The sequence below is a fragment of the Glycine max genome, chromosome 9 (genome assembly GCF_000004515.6).
Source record: "Glycine max cultivar Williams 82 chromosome 9, Glycine_max_v4.0, whole genome shotgun sequence".
Classification (NCBI taxonomy): domain Eukaryota; kingdom Viridiplantae; phylum Streptophyta; class Magnoliopsida; order Fabales; family Fabaceae; genus Glycine; species Glycine max.
In genome coordinates this window covers 18,111,991-18,121,744 of record NC_038245.2, presented here as the reverse complement: position 1 = coordinate 18,121,744, position 9,754 = coordinate 18,111,991, and positions in this window count along the sequence as shown.

Below are 9,754 nucleotides of genomic sequence, written 5' to 3'. Positions count from 1 at the left end.
ACCTTTGTTTATGTATTTAAATAGATATTTAATGGAAGTATTTTGATTACACCATTCAATATTTATATGTGTTTGGTATTTCCTCAGCAATTTTGCATTGTAAGGTACTATATATCTATTATCAATAATAACTCCATTCTTTGAAATTGTACGACCATCATTTCTTCTACGATAGATTGGATAGTCATTTGAATCTAAAACAGTTTGAGGCTGAAACATTTTAGGATAAAAACGGCTACACATGCCTTCTTTCATACATGGAGACTTAGATTGTAGAATTCCACATGGGCCATGTACCATATGATTTTGCACTAATGTATAGAGTTTAGGGTCATTTTCATGTGAAGGAATTTCTGCTGATATTATCTGGTCAATTTCATCTGAATGGATATTTATTGTCTGGGTGCAAAAATAGCAATAGATGCACGTGAGGAAGTCCTCTTTTTTAAAATTCAATTGTGTACATATCTGCAATTGTTAGCTGATCGTATTAATAGTGCAACAGTAATATAGAAATTTTGCATAGTTGTACCATATGAGGGAAAAATAGAAAGTAATAAAAAAATGTATAAGTTTGAGAACCACATTAATAGTAAACTCACATGCGACTACTTTTCCAAGAGGTGATTTTTTGTTAAGTCAAAAAGCATTTGTTCATACTTCAATCTGAAAACACGGGAGATAAGGTCTGGTCTATCTGCTGCTTTTAGATTCAAGGGTGCAAGTATTCTACGGATTTCAGGCCAATTTGGATTACAGGTTAAAGTAATAAAAAGATTTGGAAAATCAACATGGCTACATATTGTCATACCATCAAAGTAAAGTTGATCCATATAACGTGGACTGCCAACAAAGGTTGAAGGCAAAATCACTCTTTTTCCTTTAGATGAGCCTTTACTGCTTCCAGCATCCAATGATGTTTGTAAACTACAATACCTGTCAACTCTAAGTTTTTTTTGGTTGTTCCTTATGTAGCTAAGTCTTTTAGACTTAATCATGGTATATGCTTCAACAATGAATTGTTGGAATAGTTTTCTAGAATGCAACAAAGTTTGTGCTTCATTTGACTTGGACTCCAGTCTATAAGCAAACCACTATCTCATCGTTAGACAATTTCTCTTCCTTTTTCTGCTGCTAGATGTAGAACGGTGAAGTATATCAGGTCTATATCCATTTTCACCATAAGGGAAGAGTAAAGGGTACTGCAGTCCTAGATAGCTAGAGTGTAATTCATGGATTCTTTGTAATTCTCTATTTTGAGTTTCAACAATAATATCCCTTCTTGAGTCTGCATCAAAATCACCAACAATCAGGGCAGCAACTTCAAAAACATTTGGGAGATTGTTTGTACGACCATCTTTTTCACGTCCAGCTATCAATCTCAATTTTACATTATCTAATTGACTATCTGTCAATCTGTCTCTGGCCATTCTGAAACTTTTTGCATGGACATTATGGTCATCCAACATTTGAATTAAAGCTGAAACAATGTGTGGTTGAATTGCAACATGTTGGCTGCAAAAAACAATATAAAAATACATCCATTGTTGTTAGAAAACATGTTTTCCCAATCAGAATTCTTCATATTTGATAATAAAAGAAACAAAAGAACTACTACCTCATCGTATTAATTCTATTTTCAACTTCATTCTGTGTATCAAAGATATATAATTGTGCAAATTTCAATTATTTTCCAAGCATTGGTAATAAGCTGCCTATTCGATGGCATGGTTGACCCTAAATTCTAATTGTAGGAGGTCCTCTGGTTTCATTAATTGATTTGTCTAGCTTAATACCAGCAGAGGTAAAGGCAAACATCATGTTATATGTCCATATGTTATACTGATAATTTTTACTATCACTTGCATTATCATCAAACAGAAGTCATTCAAGATATTTTGGTGGACTTTGTAATAATGGAAGTTCAACTTTTTCATCTCCACAACATAAGCTCAATTTTGGACTTGTTGTATTTTTATCTTTTGAAATTCTTTCATTATACCGCATTTTTGCATTACAATGTCTACATTGCATGGCCTGATCACCCAAGTCAGAATAGCCTGAAATTGTTTAATGAAATAGTACAATTTGATTTAAAGCATATTAGTTGATATCGTTAACCTTATATCAAAGCTATAATTATTACCTTCAATGTTGGTTGCAAGTTCATTACTGTTGGATTGGCAATTTTCATCCTCAGACAAAAAATTAGAATCATATGTTGTAACAATTTGGGTTAGATATCATAGATATAATTAAAATTTGGGGGAAAATGGAGCAAGGATTTTCTATCATCATACCTTGTGTAGATTCAAAATTTATATCCTCTAATGAATCAGCTGTCATGACTTAAGAATAGAGACAAATTGAACAGACTAATGTTTTTTAAAAAGAAAATATCTTATTTATAATTTCTCACCATGACATTGTATATCTTTCAGAGTGGAATCTATAGTTGCCTCATGTGGTCTGTCAGGCTGAGTGTTTTTTTTTTTTTGCAGGATAGTTTTTCTATTCATCCTGGCCTTAGCTGAGGTAGATCCATTTGCATGTGCATTGTTTTGCATGTTTGCAATTGATATCGATCAAGCTGTTCGATATATCAATTCACCACGACAAATTTTTGAAATGCACAAAGAGAAAATTATACATCAAAGGAATTCCAAATATGCAGTTGTGTAATAAAGAGAAAATTAAACATGCAAGTTGAATTTAAGTAGGTTCAAAAATGACCCATGTAACAATGATCAGACTCACATGTAAAGATATTGTATATAACCACGACAAATTTTTGAAATGCACAGAGAAAATTATACATCAAAGGAATTCCAAATGTGCAGTTGTGCGATAAAGAGAAAATTAAACATGCAAGTTGAATTTAAGTAGGTTCGAAAATGACTCATGTAACAATGATCAGACTCACATGTAAAGATATTGTATATAAAGGAGTAAGTTTTTTATATAAAATCATCTATGTGATTGATCTGCACATTTAGAGCTCAAGAATTTAGAACGGAACTTGGAACAAAAGATGGAATATTTTGTAAATTAATAAACAAATGTTAATTGGCATCAAGCAAGAGATGACAAATATCAAATCTAGGTTTGGTGGATTAAATGTGATTAGATGTTTTTATATAATGGATTTCATAATTAATGAACAAATTTCTTTTGGCACAGAGCAAGATGTGCTAAGTATCAAATCTTGAAATTAGCAGCCAAAACTACAACTAAAGATTCACGGGTAAATTAATAAACAAATTTTAATTAACATAAAGCAAGAGATGACAAATATCAAATCTGGGTTTGGTGGATTAAATGTGATTAGACATTTTTAGAGTTGTTGCAATAAAAAAAGAAAGTTAAGCATGAAATTGAAATTATAAGGCAAAACTACAACTAAAGATGCACGACAGAGAAAACTTTGATATCAAAGGTTGTCCAATCTCTCTTTGATTGATCAATATGTCATATTTGGAATCCTCATTCCTAATGAAATCGAAATAATCTTTGCCTTGAATCTCTCTTTACTTAGTACTGATTATATTAAATTTCAAAATTAGTTGTGCAATAGCAATAAAGATAGGATTAAATAGTTTTGAAAATTACTTAATATGCCAATCTATTTTACCGATTGTAATGACTCATGATTAATGTTTAAGTAGCCAAAAAACTGAGTTTAATTGGTAAATGTCAGCTTATGTTTTAGTTATGTGTAATTCGTTCAAAAATAAAAACCTTAATTCATCAATTATCTTGACTTGTTAACATTGATCAGCATTCTGACAACAATTGAATAGATTGCAATAATAGATTGCAATTTCGTAATAGTATAGAATCGAAATAATCCTTGTGCTGAATCTCTCTTTAGTTAGTACTCAGCAGAGAAAAGAAAAACTTTAATTCATCAGTTAACTTGAGTTGATTACATTGATAAGGATTTTGACAACAATAATCCTTGTGTTGAATCTCTCTTTACTCAGTACTCAACAGAGAAAAGAAAAACCTTAATTCATCAGTTAACCAACAATTCAACAGATTGCAATTTCGTAATAGTATTTCATAATAGAACAGAATACAATAGAATAGATTGCAATTTCATGACAGTATTAACAAATAGAGTAATGCAAACCCAAAAAAACTATTGTTTCATTTAATCAAAGAGAAAAAAATCAGTTTTGGTTTCGAACTACAAAATGAACTTAACCAAAATGAGACAAGAACGGTATTCTACAAAATAGCCAGCACTTAATGTTCCAACCACGTGGCCCATGCAAAGAGTCAAAAAACCACAAAAAGTGTCGTCGGGAAAATATTACAATTTGATCATACGATCATAAAAAAACATCCAAGACAACCTGTCAACAGCATAATTCATTCAGCCTAAAAATGCTTGGCTAATTTATTTGAGGAAACTTGGGCAGGTGAAATCTCAAAGTTTTTGGGCTCATCATCCAACTCATCAGAAGATACATGCTTAGTTGGTGTTAATGGAATCCTGAGAAGAGGGTCATGATCAGTGGTAACAGACACAAATTGCTACATAAAATATTAATTGATCAGTAAGCTAAATTTTGTTGACATCATCCCAAAATACACCAGCAAAAACACACAAGGACAACGACAGCTTATAGATTCAAGCTCTATAGGCTCAGTCGAGTCAAGCATTGAATGGTCATCATCAGCGGTAACAGAGACAGATTGCTGCATAAAATATTGATTGATGAGTCAGCTAAATTTTGTTGCCATCATTGCAAGATACACCAAGAAGAACACAGAAGACAATGTTAGCTTACAGATTCAAGCTCTATAGGGTCGGTCGACTCAAGTATTGAACTCTCGATCTTGCAACATGGCTTCATGATATATGAATTGAGAGTAAAGAAACAAACGGAATATATGCATACAGTCACAATAACTAAAATACACTTGACAAAACACAACCTCACTACCGGGAAGCATATCCAGCACAACATTGATCAAGTTTGATTCATCTGAATATTTAAGAACAACAGCATTCATGAACCTTGGTTGCACCTTCACTTTGAATGCAAGGAAACAACCCAATAGCCTATCTAGTGCTTGAGGAAAGGCATTTAAATCAACATCGCCATCCTTGCACGAAAAAAGAAGAATGAAAATGGATAGCAACCTAACAAATTTTCATTGTAAATTAAAAAACATTGCATGATAATACAATAACATACTTCTATTTTGAGCCTATTGACTTCATCCGCTGATTGACCAATTAACTCTGCACATTCACGGTCCCAGAGCAAAAATTTGGTTTGTTCGCCCTTGTGATTAACCATCACTTCAACTCTATACCTGCCAATGTGGATACCAGTATAAAAAAAAAGTAGCTGATGAACATTATACCAATTAAGCAGTGAATCAATCACCTTAGTACAGGTTAATCGTTGTCTTTGCCACATGGACATGTGAACGGCACAGTTTCTATGTCAGTTTTTTTGTGACATTGACAGCAAGCCAGATAGCACCATGAATAGTTGTCCATCACTATAGTTGTAATCTTGACGACAGTAACACAAACAATTTCCTGTTTGAAGAAACTGACATTAGATTTTCTACAAAGAGAAGCTACAAATGAATAAGAACATCACCTCGAAAATGGCATTAATCTGAGAGATATTTTTTACTTCAGCCTTTGACAGAAACACATCTTTTGATGATAATTGAGATGACCCTGAAACCTGTGAACTCCCTTGTCCAATAGGCGTCAAAACTGATCTAACCTTGATCCCTAAATCTAAAAGCCTATAAGAATAGCACAAATGCAAAAGCCCAGCAAAGATTACTTACATATTTAACAGTTTGAAATTACAAACACAAAAGTAACATTGTCAAAATACCTCTCTCTGAATTCTTGAATTTCCAGCACAAGCTCGTTGATCATGAGTTTAGACGCCTTGAAAGAATTACTAACTGATGGCGGATATGATCCTGTAGATCAGACCCAAAAAAATATTATCTAGTAAGCATGACAATTGAGAAATTTGAGATTACACTGACCCTGGGCTTCCTTGATCCTGGCATGTGTCAAAAGAATAACGATGGGCCTTTCATCTTCAACCTCATTCAAATAAGACAAAAACTGTAAGCAGTAATTTTCCTAGAGTGTGCAGGATAGTACCTGCCCACTATCAGAAGGAAACAACAATAAATATATCAGTATATCAGCATCTAATCATCATCAGATACAAACAACAATCACACACACTCAAAACTTAAATTCTAAAACGTAACCTCAAATCCTTTAATTTGAAAACAACCCTCGTATTTTTCGATGACACATATCGAAATACCACTTCATCAACCACGCCAATAACATCTAAAGCAACCACAAGATAAACGCATGTTATTTGAAAAGCCATAAGCACCTCAATCAAAATCAATGCACAAATTGCAAACAACGATCTTACCAACCAAGAGTCCAGTTTGAAAATGACCAGCAATGACACTGGAAAAATCAACAAATCTGAATTTCCTAAAAGGTAAGTGTTCCATATCAGATTGCCTAACAACAGTAACTCCAGTAAAACATAATTTATATTCATGATCACAAATTTTGAATTTCCCATCATTCTTCATAACTTTAAAATTATGCATCACATAAGTCAAATTTTCCTTCAAATCAGCCTTCCGAGACTTTAGCTGATCTTGTTTGCAAACAACATGGATTTCATCTCCCTATAATATAGAAAGTATATAAATACCTGATTGAATGTTCAATAATATAGTATATAATAAAAAAAATTGTCAAAAACATACATCAGAATCAACAACCACCATTTTGGCTTGTTCAGACTTTTCAGGGATCCCAATGAACCAAAGATCAGTGATCCTTACAGAAAGCTTAAGAGCTCTCTTGATCCATCTATCAACTTAATTTTATCAGGAACACGTGCCATAACTTTATAATCACAAAGCCTGAACAACAACACCAAGAAAAACAGAACATCAATTAAAAACCAAGCATATAATCAAACGGGTAAAAAATTAAATTACCACCTCAACCACCGGAAACCAAAGTTAACAATCTGCGACAAAAAAAACAAAGAAGAAAACTCACAAAACACACATAAGACCGCAACAAACTGCATATGAATCAGTAAAAATAAACACCTGACCATGTGAGTAAATAGAGTTAACAAAAGAGGTGATAAACATATAAGAATGCATTAACACTAAACTTAACAAAGCAAACAAAAAATAGTCATCCTCAAGTTAAGGCTCAACTTCTCTCAGCCAAACCCAAACATGGGTACAAAAGTATAACTTTGATTTCTCGCACCCAAAACGAACAACCAAACAAAGCCAAACTATAAAACAAACGTAACTCATTAAAAAACAAAAAACAAAAGGTAAGACAGACATGCACAACATAAACATTACCTTTTCTTCTCACAGTCAAGCCTAGCAACGGAGCAAAACCAAACTGCAAAACAAACTTCTCAGCCAAAGAAAAACTGTAAAATCACAGCCATGCACAACATAAAAGTTAGAAAACAAAGCACCAAAGTCAGAAAAACATCGAAAAAGAGTTCTAAAATCACCCGGAAAAGGTAACACACATACAAACTGAAAACAAACCAAATGCAAAGACATTCAGCAAAAAAACATTACCTTTTCTTCTCATAGCCAAGCCGAGCAACGGAGCAAAATCAAACTGGAAAACAAAGGAAAATCACAGCCATGCACAACATAAAAGTTAGAAAATAAACGACCAAGGCACAGCCTCACACCTTGAAATCCAGAAGCAAGCAAAGAGAAAAGAAACAGTTTTGCTTTCAAACTTGAAAATGAAACAAATGAAAATGACACAACAACGGCCAACGGGATTCTACAAAACACCCAAACTACGTGTCCAACCAAAGAGTGCAAGCTAGTTTAGCCATCAAACACATGACACAACAGTTGTTTTTTGAGGAAAAAACAAACACGTAAATCACACACGTGTTATAGCTAAAGCAAAAACCAAAAGGACAACAAAATGACAATAAACCCAGCAAAAGAAACACGTGACAATTTTCTAAACAGGAACACACCAGTAATTTTCCTATACTTCTCTTTTATAATATAGGATATAGATTTCATTCCTAGCTTTTACAAGAAAAAACTATAAAGTTTGATCATTAATTATTTTGTACGTACCAATCAATTCAAACACTTAAAAATCTAACAACATGTAGTCTTAACTCACCCAAATTCTCCGAAGTCATATAACTAGAATAAGATGTAGCACTTGATCAATAATAAAATGCGACTCAAATTAAAGCTCGTCTAACATTTTAAATTGTTCAGTGATATTCGTTTGCATGAATAGGTGGCACGTTTTTCTGACACGAAATCCTCTTCATAAGTCATGTTAACTGTTAAGGAATACCAGCCAATATGTCCTGTCTAAGATTGCAAGAATAAAGTTTGCATTGTCAATTAACATGGATCCGAGGAAAATTAATTTGGTTCAGATTTTTTAAATAATATTTTGAGTTTAAGTTTTCTCAATACTAAAAAAATGATTTGAAATTTTTTCTATTAAAAGTGATAAACAAGATCAATAAATATTTTGCATTAATAAATAAATGAGTAATAAAATAAAAAAAATTATATTCTTAACGAATTTCAACCAACGCTCAATGATCACAAAGATTAATCATGCTGTTTAACAAACCAAATGCAATTCTAAAATTATAGTCGGCTATTGGTATATTAATTTTTTTTTAAGAGAAAAAAAGGAGAGAATGAAAAAAAAAATGAATACTGAAGGCAAAGTGTTATTCTCAAAATATTTTATTTGTTAATCGAATTTGGTAAATTATGTCATGTAGCTCTAAATTACGAGGTAGCTTACTGCAGAAGACTTTATCCTTAAACTAGGCATAGAGACAAAACCTTAGTTCTTAGCAGATCGAGACAACAAGACAAGCTGCATTAATAATTTGTTGCAACAAAATATGCTCGATGATATATGATGTTAAAATTCCTAGATAGACAAGCTTTAAGAAACTGCAATTTGTAAGTTACTTCATGTAAAGCATAAATGCTATGAATTTATCTAACGAGTTACTACTGTCTAAGAAAACATAGTCCTTATTACGAGTTAGATTTTTATGTATTTCATATTTCGCTCATTTTTCTTTCATTGAAAACCATGACTTTTTATAACATAGTATTAATTGTTATCTTTTATCTTGAATATATATATATCTTTTTCTATTGTTCCAAAACTACTCTATGATTGAGAGCACACTTGTGAATGTGATTTACACGATTATTTTTATAATAGTATATTTTTTATTTTGTATATTATTTTTACTTTGTAATTAAATTTATTCAGTAATATTCTTATTTTGTGATTTTTATAACATTACTTTTATGATTTATTATTTCAATATTATTTTAAACTTTATTTTAATTATTTATATGATATTTATCTATTATTTTTTATATTACTTTTATTAAGGAATTTTGGGATTTGTTGAAGGTAGATGTCATCCAGTAATTTCATAGGTATGAAGTTCTCCCTAGAGATACTAATTCTTCTTTTATTGCTTTGGTTGCCAAGTGTGAAAACCCTTAAAATCTAGGGCAATTCAAACCTATATCTTTAATGGGTTGTGTTTATAAGATTTTGGCGAAGTTAATTGCAAATAGAATGAGAAAAATGAGAAAAGTGCTAGGGAAAATGATTGATTATTGTCTAAGTGTCTTTACTGGGGGAGGCAACTTC